At 47.1% G+C, this 14,652-nt stretch overlaps 2 protein-coding genes across 10 annotated transcripts in view; both read left to right on the forward strand.

Moving 5' to 3' along the window:
• LOC143989546 (uncharacterized) overlaps window positions 1–14,652 on the forward strand; it is a 600,653-nt gene that overhangs the window by 558,827 nt on the left and 27,174 nt on the right. The window lies entirely within an intron of this gene.
• Window positions 1–14,652, forward strand: part of LOC143989564 (uncharacterized) — a 241,547-nt gene that overhangs the window by 146,660 nt on the left and 80,235 nt on the right. The window lies entirely within an intron of this gene.

The raw sequence follows: 14,652 nt of genomic DNA on the forward strand, positions 1-14,652 counted from the left end.
CTATATAAGGCCGCCAGAGCGGCGTCCTTGTGTAGTGTGTTGGCGTCTGTAGGAGATAGTGGGTGTTCTGTGTGTACCTTCAACACAGTATACACCATTCGTTATCGGCCAATTTTGCGTTCTTGCTCTTCTGTAATTGAGCTTTCAGCAATCTGCAAGAGTTTGTGGGTGTTGTCTGCGTGCTCTGACTGCAGTATACACCATTATATCCACCTATATAGCTAGCTATATTGCTCTTCTGTAATAGAGCTTGCAGACAGTTGTAGGAGATTGTGGGTGTTGTCTGTGTGCCCTGACCGCAGTATACACCATTATCCACCTATATAGCTCTTCTCTAATTGAGCCATCTGCCATCTGCAGGAGTTAATTAGTGTTGTGTGCCTCCAGCACAGCACAGTATGCACCTGTATCTACCCTTTAATTCCTGTTCTATAATAAAGGCATCTGCAGGAGTTAGTGGGTGTTGTGTGCCTCCAGCACAATATACACTACCCAATTGCTGGTTTTCCCATCTCCCTTCAGGCCATTACCATGTCTGGAAGGTCAACAAGGAGAGGCAGACAGGCACGAGCCGATAAAAGAGGGCAAGCAGGCTCTGTGTCTAGAGACAACAGTGCTGGTCGTGGACGCGGTGCATTGTCATCAGCACGTGGCCATGGGACACGCTTGTCCTTCTTTTCAGCAGCTGGACATGTTGAGCCGCATCATGCCGAAGACTTGGTAGAGTGGATGACCAAGCCCTCTTCATCATCCTCATCCTCTCTCACCCAGGCTCAGGGTACTAGCAAAGCAACTGCCAACGCATCGTCTTCCCTCCTCTCAATGTCATCATCAGTGACTCCTTCCCTAGACCCACCACGTCCTCTTGAGGAGTCCCCTGAACTCTTTGAGCACAGTGTTGGGTACATGCTCCAGGAGGATGCCCAGTGTTTTGTAGGCTCTGATGATGATACTCAGCTAGAGGAAGGCAGTAGCTTGAGCGCAGAGAGAGGGGATGCTCAAGAAGGACAGCAATCTGACAGTCATGTTCCACAAGCTGCAGCATACTGCCAGGTTTGCTCCAGCGATGAAGAGGGAGGGGATGATGAGGGCACTGACTCCACGTGGGTGCCTGGTAGGAGAGAGGAAGAGGAGGAGGCACATGTCCAACAAGGCAGGATGCCCTCCGGGGGCCAGCTTAGGGGCAGCACACCAACTTAATCACACCACAGAGCTCTGCCTGTGCAGGGTGCTGCCTCTGCGCGTTATTCTAAAAGTTCTTTGGTGTGGGCTTTTTTGAGACGAGTGCATCAGATCGCACCGCTGCTATTTGCAACATATCTCTAAAGCGTATCTTGCGTGGCCAAAACATCAGCCGCTTGTGCACCACATGCTTGACCAGACATATGTTGACCTGCCATGCAGCTCGTTGGCAAGCGTACCTCAAAGACCCACACCAAAGAACAAAGCGGACCTCTCCTTGCTCCTCATCAGCTGGGATCTCCAACCCCACTAGACCTTCAGTCCTCTCTGAAACCTGCTCTGAGAGGAATGAAGGTGTAGAATTAGGTGTGTCACAGCCAAGTGCTCCCGGGCACTCTGCTAGCAGTACACCCACGTCCGATTATAGCAGGCAAATGTCCCTGCCCCAGCTGCTGGACCGGCGGAAGAAGTTCACTCCCAGCCATCCACATGCCCAGCGGTTGAATGCTAGCTTGGCTAAATTGCTAGCACTTCAACTGCTGCCTTTTCAGTTGGTAGACTCGGCCCCCATCCGTGAGTTTGTACAATGTGCGGTTCCTCAGTAGCAGGTCCCCAAATGCCACTTTTTCTCACGGAAGGTGATTCCGACTCTCTACCGGCATGTGGAAGGCAATGTCCTTGCCTCGCTGGACAGGGCGGTCAGCGGTAAGGTGCATATTACTGCTGACTCAGTTCACATTGTGCACTATACAAGTATTTCATTCATTCATTCATTCACTCATGGTCCAGCAGGCATGGACAGGGACATTACCTGTCTTTCACGGCCCATTGGGTCACTCTTCTGGCAGCTGGGAAGGATGCAGGACAAGGTGCAGTAGTGTTGGAGATTGTTCCGCCACCACGCCTCCAAAATGCTACTACTGGTTGTGACACACCTCTCTCCTCCACCCCCTCCTCTTCTTATTCCTCCATGGCCTCTTCCAGTGCTCTGTCCTCAGAACCAGGGGTGCTCCGTAGGCGTCCAAGGGGCTATGCAAGTACGCAGGCAAAACGATGCCATGCCATGCTTGCGCTGGTTTGTTTGGGGGACAGGAGCCACACTGGGGCAGATATTTTGTCAGCTCAGCAGGGGCAGGCCGAGAGGTGGTTGACGCCACGCCAGCTTAAGCCAGGATTGGTGGTTTGCGACAATGGCACCAACCTCCTCCCCGCCCTCCGACAGGGACAACTGACCCATGTGCCCTCTGTGGCTCACGTCCTTAACCTGGTGGTGCAGCGGTTCTTAGGCACGTACCCGGGCTTACAGGATGTCCTGAAGCAGACCAGGAAAGTCTGTGTGCATTTCCGCCAATCATTTAATGCCAGTGATCAGCTGGCTGAGCTCCAAAAGGAGTTGAGCCTGCCCAAGAACTGCCTTATATGTAACATGCCCACCAGGGGTAACTCAACGTTGGCCATGCTACAGCGGCTGCACACGCAGCAGAGGGCCATCAATGAGTACCTGTGCGACCACGGCACCAGGACAGGGTCAGGGGAGCTCGGTTTTTTCTCCCCACGCCAGTGGGGCATGATCAGGCATGCATGCACTGTCCGGTCACTGTTTGAGGAGGCCACAAGGATGGTGAGCAGTGACAGTGCATGCATCAGTGACACTGTACCTCTTGTCCACCTCTTGGAGCATATGCTGCATGGAATAATGGACAGGGCACTTGAGGCAGAACAGAGGCAGGAGGAGGAGGACTTCCTTGCCTCTCAAGGCCCCCTTTATCCATACAGTGTTCCTGCTGTCCCACCCATCACACAGGAGGAGGAGGAGGAGGATGATTGTGTCAGCATGGAGGTGGAGGCTGGCACTCAGCATCAGCAGCAGTCTTTTAGGGATGATTTACAGTCCCAAGAAACCCGTGGACTTGTACGTGGCTGGGAAGAGGTAGCTGCGGATCATGTTGTCCTTAGTGACCCAGAGGACTCCAGATCGAATGCCTCAGCTAACCTATGCTGCATGACCTTCCTGATCCTGCAAAGCCTGCGGAAGGATCCTCGTATTCTTCGGATCAAGGAGAGGGACCATTACTGGCTGGCCACTCTCCTTGATCCACGGTACACGGGTAAGGTTGCCGATCTTATCTTGCTGTTGCAGAGGGAGCAGATGATGAGACATCTCTGGGAGGCCTTGCAGAAAGGTCTGTGCAACGCGTTCCCAGAGACTGGGAGGTTACAAACTCCTGGTCCTTCATACGTGTTGCTGAGGCATCGGTCAGAAGGAGCGGTGGAGAAGGTGGCCGTCTGACCGATGCATTCAGACAATTTTTTAGTCCGCAGCCCCAAGGTATGATCGGTTCCAGCAACCATCGCCAGCGTCTGATTTACATGATGCAGGAATACCTAGGGGCAAGGTCAGACTTGGACACCTTTACCACCGAAAATCATTTAGCTAACAATTATAATTGTAATTATACAATTAATAAGATACAGGTGTATATTGTGCTGGAGGCACACAACGCCCACTAACTCCTGCACATGGCTGTATTCGAGAACAACAGCAATAAAGGGTAGATACAGTTGTATACTGCGCTGGAGGTACACAACACCCACTAACTCCTGCAGATGGCTGTATTAGAGAACAACAGCAATAAAGGGTAGATATAGGTGTATACTGCGCTGGAGGCACACAACACCCATTAACTCCTGCAGATGGCTGTATTAGAGAACATCAGCAATAAAGGGTAGATACAAGTGTATATTGTGCTGGAGGCACACAATGCCCACTAACTCCTGCAGATGGCTGTATTAGAGAACAACAGAAATAAAGGGTAGATACAGGTGTATACTGCGCTGGAAGCACACAACACCCACTAATTCCTGCAGACAGCTGTATTAGAAAACAACAGCAATAAAGGGTAGATACAGGTGTATACTGTGCTGGAGGCACACAACACCCACTAACTCCTGCAGATGGCTGTATTAGAGAACACCAGCAATAAAGGGTAGATACAGGTGTATATTGTGCTGTGCTGGAGGCACACAACACCCACTAACTCCTGCAGATGGCTGTATTAGAGAACAACAGCAATAAAGGGTAGATATAGGTGTATACTGCGCTGGAGGCACACAACACCTACTAACTCCTGCAGACGGCTGTATTATAGAACAACAGCAATAAAGGGTAGATACAGGTGTATATTGTGCTGTGCTGGAGGCACACAACACCCATTAACTCCTGCAGATGGCTGTATTAGAGAACAACAGCAATAAAGGGTAGATACAGGTTTATACTACGCTGGAGGCACGCAACACCCACTAACTCCTGCAGATGGCTGTATTAGAGAACATCAGCAATAAAGGGTAGATACAAGTGTATATTGTGCTGGAGGCACACAACGCCCACTAACTCCTGCAGATGGCTGTATTAGAGAACAACAGAAATAAAGGGTAGATACAGGTGTATACTGCGCTGGAGGTACACAACACCCACTAACTCCTGCAGATGGCTGTATTAGAGAACAACAGCAATAAAGGGTAGATACAAGTGTATATTGTGCTGGAGGCACACAACGCCCACTAACTCCTGCAGATGGCTGTATTAGAGAACAACAGAAATAAAGGGTAGATACAGGTGTATACTGCGCTGGAGGTACACAACACCCACTAACTCCTGCAGATGGCTGTATTAGAGAACATCAGCAATAAAGGGTAGATACAAGTGTATATTGTGCTGGAGGCACACAACGCCCACTAACTCCTGCAGATGGCTGTATTAGAGAACAACAGAAATAAAGGGTAGATACAGGTGTATACTGCGCTGGAGGTACACAACACCCACTAACTCCTGCAGATGGCTGTATTAGAGAACAACAGCAATAAAGGGTAGATATAGGTGTATACTGCGCTGGAGGCACACAACACCTACTAACTCCTGCAGATGACTGTATTAGAGAACAACAGCAATAAAGGGTAGATACAGGTGTATACTGCGCTGGAGACACACAACACCCACTAACTCCTGCAGATGGCTGTATTAGAGAACGCCAGCAATAAAGGGTAGATACAGGTGTGTATTGTGCTGTGCTGGAGGCACACAAAACCCACTAACTCCTGCAGATGACTGTATTAGAGAACATCAGCAATAAAGGATAGATACAGGTGTATATTGTGCTGGAGGCACACAACGCCCACTAACTCCTGCAGATGGCTGTATTAGAGAACAACAGAAATAAAGGGTAGATACAGATGTATACTGTTTTGGAGGCACACAACACCCACTAACTCCTGCAGATGGCTGTATTAGAGAACACCAGCAATAAAGGGTAGATGCAGGTGTATATTGTGTTGTGCTGGAGGCACACAACACCTACTAACTCCTGCAGATGGCTGTATTAGAGAACAACAGCAAAAAGGGTAGATACAGGTGTATACTGCGCTGGAGGCACACAACACCCACTAACTCCTGCAGACGGCTGTATTATAGAACAACAGCAATAAAGGGTAGATACAGGTGTATATTGTGCTGTGCTGGAGGCACACAACACCCATTAACTCCTGCAGATGGCTGTATTAGAGAACAACAGCAATAAAGGGTAGATACAGGTGTATACTACGCCGGAGGCACACAACACCCACTAACTCCTGCAAATGGCTGTATTAGAGAACATCAGCAATAAAGGGTAGATACAAGTGTATATTGTGCTGGAGGCACACAATGCCCACTAACTCCTGCAGATGGCTGTATTAGAGAACAACAGAAATAAAGGGTAGATACAGGTGTATACTGCGCTGGAAGCACACAACACCCACTAATTCCTGCAGACAGCTGTATTAGAGAACAACAGCAATAAAGGGTAGATACAGGTGTATACTGTGCTGGAGGCACACAACACCCACTAACTCCTGCAGATGGCTGTATTAGAGAACGCCAGCAATAAAGGGTAAATACAGGTGTATACTGCGCTGGAGGCACACAACACCCACTAACTCCTGCAGATGGCTGTATTAGAGAACACCAGCAATAAAGGGTAGATACAGGTGTATATTGTGCTGTGCTGGAGGCACACAACAGCCACTAACTCCTGCAGATGGCTGTATTAGAGAACAACAGCAATAAAGGGTAGATATAGGTGTATACTGCGCTGGAGGCACACAACACCTACTAACTCCTGCAGATTACTGTATTAGAGAACAACAGCAATACAGGGTAGATACAGGTGTATACTGCACTGGAGGCACACAACACCCACTAACTCCTGCAGACAGCTGTATTAGAGAACAACAGCAATAAAGGGTAGAAACAGGTGTATATTGTGCTGTGCTGGAGGCACACAACACCCACTAACTCCTGCAGATGGCTGTATTAGAGAACAATAGCAATAAAGGGTAGATGCAGGTGTATATTGTGATGTGCTGGAGGCACACAACACCTACTAACTCCTGCAGATGGCTGTATTAGAGAACAACAGAAATAAAGGGTAGATACAGATGTATACTGTGTTGGAGGCACACAACACCCACTAACTCCTGCAGATGGCTGTATTAGAGAACACCAGCAATAAAGGGTAGATGCAGGTGTATATTGTGTTGTGCTGGAGGCACACAACACCTACTAACTCCTGCAGATGGCTGTATTAGAGAACAACAGCAAAAAGGGTAGATACAGGTATATACTGCGCTGGATGCACACAACACCCACTAACTCCTGCAGACGGCTGTATTATAGAACAACAGCAATAAAGGGTAGATACAGGTGTATATTGTGCTGTGCTGGAGGCACACAACACCCATTAACTCCTGCAGATGGCTGTATTAGAGAACAACAGCAATAAAGGGTAGATACAGGTGTATACTACGCTGGAGGCACGCAACACCCACTAACTCCTGCAGATGGCTGTATTAGAGAACATCAGCAATAAAGGGTAGATACAAGTGTATATTGTGCTGGAGGCACACAACGCCCACTAACTCCTGCAGATGGCTGTATTAGAGAACAACAGAAATAAAGGGTAGATACAGGTGTATACTCCGCTGGAGGTACACAACACCCACTAACTCCTGCAGATGGCTGTATTAGAGAACAACAACAATAAAGGGTAGATATAGGTGTATACTGCGCTGGAGGCACACAACACCTACTAACTCCTGCAGATGACTGTATTAGAGAACAACAGCAATAAAGGGTAGATACAGGTGTATACTGCGCTGGAGACACACAACACCCACTAACTCCTGCAGATGGCTGTATTAGAGAACGCCAGCAATAAAGGGTAGATACAGGTGTATATTGTGCTGTGCTGGAGGCACACAAAACCCACTAACTCCTGCAGATGACTGTATTAGAGAACATCAGCAATAAAGGATAGATACAGGTGTATATTGTGCTGGAGGCACACAACGCCCACTAACTCCTGCAGATGGCTGTATTAGAGAACAACAGAAATAAAGGGTAGATACAGATGTATACTGTTTTGGAGGCACACAACACCCACTAACTCCTGCAGATGGCTGTATTAGAGAACACCAGCAATAAAGGGTAGATGCAGGTGTATATTGTGTTGTGCTGGAGGCACACAACACCTACTAACTCCAGCAGATGGCTGTATTAGAGAACAACAGCAAAAAGGGTAGATACAGGTGTATACTGCGCTGGAGGCACACAACACCCACTAACTCCTGCAGACGGCTGTATTATAGAACAACAGCAATAAAGGGTAGATACAGGTGTATATTGTGCTGTGCTGGAGGCACACAACACCCATTAACTCCTGCAGATGGCTGTATTAGAGAACAACAGCAATAAAGGGTAGATACAGGTGTATACTACGCCGGAGGCACACAACACCCACTAACTCCTGCAGATGGCTGTATTACAGAACATCAGCAATAAAGGGTAGATACAAGTGTATATTGTGCTGGAGGCACACAATGCCCACTAACTCCTGCAGATGGCTGTATTAGAGAACAACAGAAATAAAGGGTAGATACAGGTGTATACTGCGCTGGAAGCACACAACACCCACTAATTCCTGCAGACAGCTGTATTAGAGAACAACAGCAATAAAGGGTAGATACAGGTGTATACTGTGCTGGAGGCACACAACACCCACTAACTCCTGCAGATGGCTGTATTAGAGAACGCCAGCAATAAAGGGTAAATACAGGTGTATACTGCGCTGGAGGCACACAACACCCACTAACACCTGCAGATGGCTGTATTAGAGAACACCAGCAATAAAGGGTAGATACAGGTGTATATTGTGCTGTGCTGGAGGCACACAACAGCCACTAACTCCTGCAGATGGCTGTATTAGAGAACAACAGCAATAAAGGGTAGATATAGGTGTATACTGCGCTGGAGGCACACAACACCTACTAACTCCTGCAGATTACTGTATTAGAGAACAACAGCAATACAGGGTAGATACAGGTGTATACTGCACTGGAGGCACACAACACCCACTAACTCCTGCAGACAGCTGTATTAGAGAACAACAGCAATAAAGGGTAGATACAGGTGTATATTGTGCTGTGCTGGAGGCACACAACACCCACTAACTCCTGCAGATGGCTGTATTAGAGAACAATAGCAATAAAGGGTAGATGCAGGTGTATATTGTGATGTGCTGGAGGCACACAACACCTACTAACTCCTGCAGATGGCTGTATTAGAGAACAACAGAAATAAAGGGTAGATACAGATGTATACTGTGTTGGAGGCACACAACACCCACTAACTCCTGCAGATGGCTGTATTAGAGAACAATAGCAATAAAGGGTAGATGCAGGTGTATATTGTGATGTGCTGGAGGCACACAACACCTACTAACTCCTGCAGATGGCTGTATTAGAGAACAACAGAAATAAAGGGTAGATACAGATGTATACTGTGTTGGAGGCACACAACACCCACTAACTCCTGCAGATGGCTGTATTAGAGAACACCAGCAATAAAGGGCAGATGCAGGTGTATATTGTGTTGTGCTGGAGGCACACAACACCCACTAACTCCTGCAGACGGCTGTATTATAGAACAACAGCAATAAAGGGTAGATACAGGTGTATATTGTGCTGTGCTGGAGGCACACAACACCCATTAACTCCTGCAGATGGCTGTATTAGAGAACAACAGCAATAAAGGGTAGATACAGGTGTATACTACGCTGGAGGCACGCAACACCCACTAACTCCTGCAGATGGCTGTATTAGAGAACATCAGCAATAAAGGGTAGATACAAGTGTATATTGTGCTGGAGGCACACAACGCCCACTAACTCCTGCAGATGGCTGTATTAGAGAACAACAGCAATAAAGGGTAGATACAGGTGTATACTGTGCTGGAGGCACACAACACCCACTAATTCCTGCAGACAGCTGTATTAGAGAACAACAGCAATAAAGGGTAGATACAGGTGTATACTGTGCTGGAGGCACACAACACCCACTAACTCCTGCAGATGGCTGTATTAGAGAACGCCAGCAATAAAGGGTAAATACAGGTGTATACTGCGCTGGAGGCACACAACACCCACTAACTCCTGCAGATGGCTGTATTAGAGAACACCAGCAATAAAGGGTAGATACAGGTGTATATTGTGCTGTGCTGGAGGCACACAACAGCCACTAACTCCTGCAGATGGCTGTATTAGAGAACAACAGCAATAAAGGGTAGATATAGGTGTATACTGCGCTGGAGGCACACAACACCTACTAACTCCTGCAGATTACTGTATTAGAGAACAACAGCAATACAGGGTAGATACAGGTGTATACTGCACTGGAGGCACACAACACCCACTAACTCCTGCAGACAGCTGTATTAGAGAACAACAGCAATAAAGGGTAGAAACAGGTGTATATTGTGCTGTGCTGGAGGCACACAACACCCACTAACTCCTGCAGATGGCTGTATTAGAGAACAATAGCAATAAAGGGTAGATGCAGGTGTATATTGTGATGTGCTGGAGGCACACAACACCTACTAACTCCTGCAGATGGCTGTATTAGAGAACAACAGAAATAAAGGGTAGATACAGATGTATACTGTGTTGGAGGCACACAACACCCACTAACTCCTGCAGATGGCTGTATTAGAGAACACCAGCAATAAAGGGTAGATGCAGGTGTATATTGTGTTGTGCTGGAGGCACACAACACCTACTAACTCCTGCAGATGGCTGTATTAGAGAACAACAGCAAAAAGGGTAGATACAGGTATATACTGCGCTGGAGGCACACAACACCCACTAACTCCTGCAGACGGCTGTATTATAGAACAACAGCAATAAAGGGTAGATACAGGTGTATATTGTGCTGTGCTGGAGGCACACAACACCCATTAACTCCTGCAGATGGCTGTATTAGAGAACAACAGCAATAAAGGGTAGATACAGGTGTATACTACGCTGGAGGCACGCAACACCCACTAACTCCTGCAGATGGCTGTATTAGAGAACATCAGCAATAAAGGGTAGATACAAGTGTATATTGTGCTGGAGGCACACAACGCCCACTAACTCCTGCAGATGGCTGTATTAGAGAACAACAGAAATAAAGGGTAGATACAGGTGTATACTCCGCTGGAGGTACACAACACCCACTAACTCCTGCAGATGGCTGTATTAGAGAACAACAACAATAAAGGGTAGATATAGGTGTATACTGCGCTGGAGGCACACAACACCTACTAACTCCTGCAGATGACTGTATTAGAGAACAACAGCAATAAAGGGTAGATACAGGTGTATACTGCGCTGGAGACACACAACACCCACTAACTCCTGCAGATGGCTGTATTAGAGAACGCCAGCAATAAAGGGTAGATACAGGTGTATATTGTGCTGTGCTGGAGGCACACAAAACCCACTAACTCCTGCAGATGACTGTATTAGAGAACATCAGCAATAAAGGATAGATACAGGTGTATATTGTGCTGGAGGCACACAACGCCCACTAACTCCTGCAGATGGCTGTATTAGAGAACAACAGAAATAAAGGGTAGATACAGATGTATACTGTTTTGGAGGCACACAACACCCACTAACTCCTGCAGATGGCTGTATTAGAGAACACCAGCAATAAAGGGTAGATGCAGGTGTATATTGTGTTGTGCTGGAGGCACACAACACCTACTAACTCCAGCAGATGGCTGTATTAGAGAACAACAGCAAAAAGGGTAGATACAGGTGTATACTGCGCTGGAGGCACACAACACCCACTAACTCCTGCAGACGGCTGTATTATAGAACAACAGCAATAAAGGGTAGATACAGGTGTATATTGTGCTGTGCTGGAGGCACACAACACCCATTAACTCCTGCAGATGGCTGTATTAGAGAACAACAGCAATAAAGGGTAGATACAGGTGTATACTACGCCGGAGGCACACAACACCCACTAACTCCTGCAGATGGCTGTATTACAGAACATCAGCAATAAAGGGTAGATACAAGTGTATATTGTGCTGGAGGCACACAATGCCCACTAACTCCTGCAGATGGCTGTATTAGAGAACAACAGAAATAAAGGGTAGATACAGGTGTATACTGCGCTGGAAGCACACAACACCCACTAATTCCTGCAGACAGCTGTATTAGAGAACAACAGCAATAAAGGGTAGATACAGGTGTATACTGTGCTGGAGGCACACAACACCCACTAACTCCTGCAGATGGCTGTATTAGAGAACGCCAGCAATAAAGGGTAAATACAGGTGTATACTGCGCTGGAGGCACACAACACCCACTAACACCTGCAGATGGCTGTATTAGAGAACACCAGCAATAAAGGGTAGATACAGGTGTATATTGTGCTGTGCTGGAGGCACACAACAGCCACTAACTCCTGCAGATGGCTGTATTAGAGAACAACAGCAATAAAGGGTAGATATAGGTGTATACTGCGCTGGAGGCACACAACACCTACTAACTCCTGCAGATTACTGTATTAGAGAACAACAGCAATACAGGGTAGATACAGGTGTATACTGCACTGGAGGCACACAACACCCACTAACTCCTGCAGACAGCTGTATTAGAGAACAACAGCAATAAAGGGTAGATACAGGTGTATATTGTGCTGTGCTGGAGGCACACAACACCCACTAACTCCTGCAGATGGCTGTATTAGAGAACAATAGCAATAAAGGGTAGATGCAGGTGTATATTGTGATGTGCTGGAGGCACACAACACCTACTAACTCCTGCAGATGGCTGTATTAGAGAACAACAGAAATAAAGGGTAGATACAGATGTATACTGTGTTGGAGGCACACAACACCCACTAACTCCTGCAGATGGCTGTATTAGAGAACAATAGCAATAAAGGGTAGATGCAGGTGTATATTGTGATGTGCTGGAGGCACACAACACCCACTAACTCCTGCAGATGGCTGTATTAGAGAACACCAGCAATAAAGGGCAGATGCAGGTGTATATTGTGTTGTGCTGGAGGCACACAACACCCACTAACTCCTGCAGACGGCTGTATTATAGAACAACAGCAATAAAGGGTAGATACAGGTGTATATTGTGCTGTGCTGGAGGCACACAACACCCATTAACTCCTGCAGATGGCTGTATTAGAGAACAACAGCAATAAAGGGTAGATACAGGTGTATACTACGCTGGAGGCACGCAACACCCACTAACTCCTGCAGATGGCTGTATTAGAGAACATCAGCAATAAAGGGTAGATACAAGTGTATATTGTGCTGGAGGCACACAACGCCCACTAACTCCTGCAGATGGCTGTATTAGAGAACAACAGCAATAAAGGGTAGATACAGGTGTATACTGTGCTGGAGGCACACAACACCCACTAACTCCTGCAGATGGCTGTATTAGAGAACGCCAGCAATAAAGGGTAAATACAGGTGTATACTGCGCTGGAGGCACACAACACCCACTAACTCCTGCAGATGGCTGTATTAGAGAACACCAGCAATAAAGGGTAGATACAGGTGTATATTGTGCTGTGCTGGAGGCACACAACAGCCACTAACTCCTGCAGATGGCTGTATTAAAGAACAACAGCAATAAAGGGTAGATATAGGTGTATACTGCGTTGGAGGCACACAACACCTACTAACTCCTGCAGATTACTGTATTAGAGAACAACAGCAATACAGGGTAGATACAGGTGTATACTGCGCTGGAGGCACACAACACCCACTGACTCCTGCAGACAGCTGTATTAGAGAACAACAGCAATAAAGGGTAGATACAGGTGTATATTGTGCTGTGCTGGAGGCACACAACACCCACTAACTCCTGCAGATGGCTGTATTAGAGAACAATAGCAATAAAGGGTAGATGCAGGTGTATATTGTGATGTGCTGGAGGCACACAACACCTACTAACTCCTGCAGATGGCTGTATTAGAGAACAACAGCAATACAGGGTAGATACAGGTGTATACTGCGCTGGAGGCACACAACACCCACTAACTCCTGCAGACAGCTGTATTAGAGAACAACAGCAATAAATGGTAGATACAGGTGTATATTGTGCTGTGCTGGAGGCACACCACCCACTAACTCCTGCAGATGGCTGTATTAGAGAACAACAGCAATAAAGGGTAGATACATGTGTATACTGTGCTGGAGGCACACCACGCCCACTAACTCCTGCAGATGGCTGTATTAGAGAACAACAGCAATAAAGGGTAGATACAGGTGTATACTGCGCTGGAGACACACAACACCCACTAACTCCTGCAGATGGCTGTATTAGAGAACGCCAGCAATAAAGGGTAGATACAGGTGTATATTGTGCTGTGCTGGAGGCACACAACACCCACTAACTCCTGCAGATGGCTGTATTAGAGAACAACAGCAATAAAGGGTAGATACATGTGTATACTGTGCTGGAGGCACACAACGCCCACTAACTCCTGCAGATGGCTGTATTAGAGAACAACAGCAATAAAGTGTAGATACAGGTGTATACTGCGCTGGAGACACACAACACACACTAACTCCTGCAGATGGCTGTATTAGAGAACGCCAGCAATAAAGGGTAGATACAGGTGTATATTGTGCTGTGCTGGAGGCACACAACACCCACTAACTCCTGCAGATGGCTGTATTAGAGAACAACAGCAATAAAGGGTAGATACATGTGTATACTGTGCTGGAGGCACACAACGCCCACTAATTCCTGCAGACAGCTGTATTAGAGAACAACCGCAATAAAGGGTAGATACAGGTGTATACTGTGCTGGAGGCACACAACACCCACTAACTCCTGCAGATGGCTGTATTAGAGAACAACAGCAATACAGGGTAGATACAGGTGTATACTGCGCTGGAGGCACACAACACCCACTAACTCCTGCAGACAGCTGTATTAGAGAACAACAGCAATAAATGGTAGATACAGGTGTATATTGTGCTGTGCTGGAGGCACACCACCCACTAACTCCTGCAGATGGCTGTATTAGAGAACAACAGCAATAAAGGGTAGATACATGTGTATACTGTGCTGG

This window comes from Lithobates pipiens, unplaced genomic scaffold (assembly GCF_037356315.1).
Source record: "Lithobates pipiens isolate NorthernLeopardFrog02 unplaced genomic scaffold, aLitPip1_a1.2 Scaffold_18, whole genome shotgun sequence".
Taxonomy (NCBI): Eukaryota; Metazoa; Chordata; class Amphibia; order Anura; family Ranidae; genus Lithobates; species Lithobates pipiens.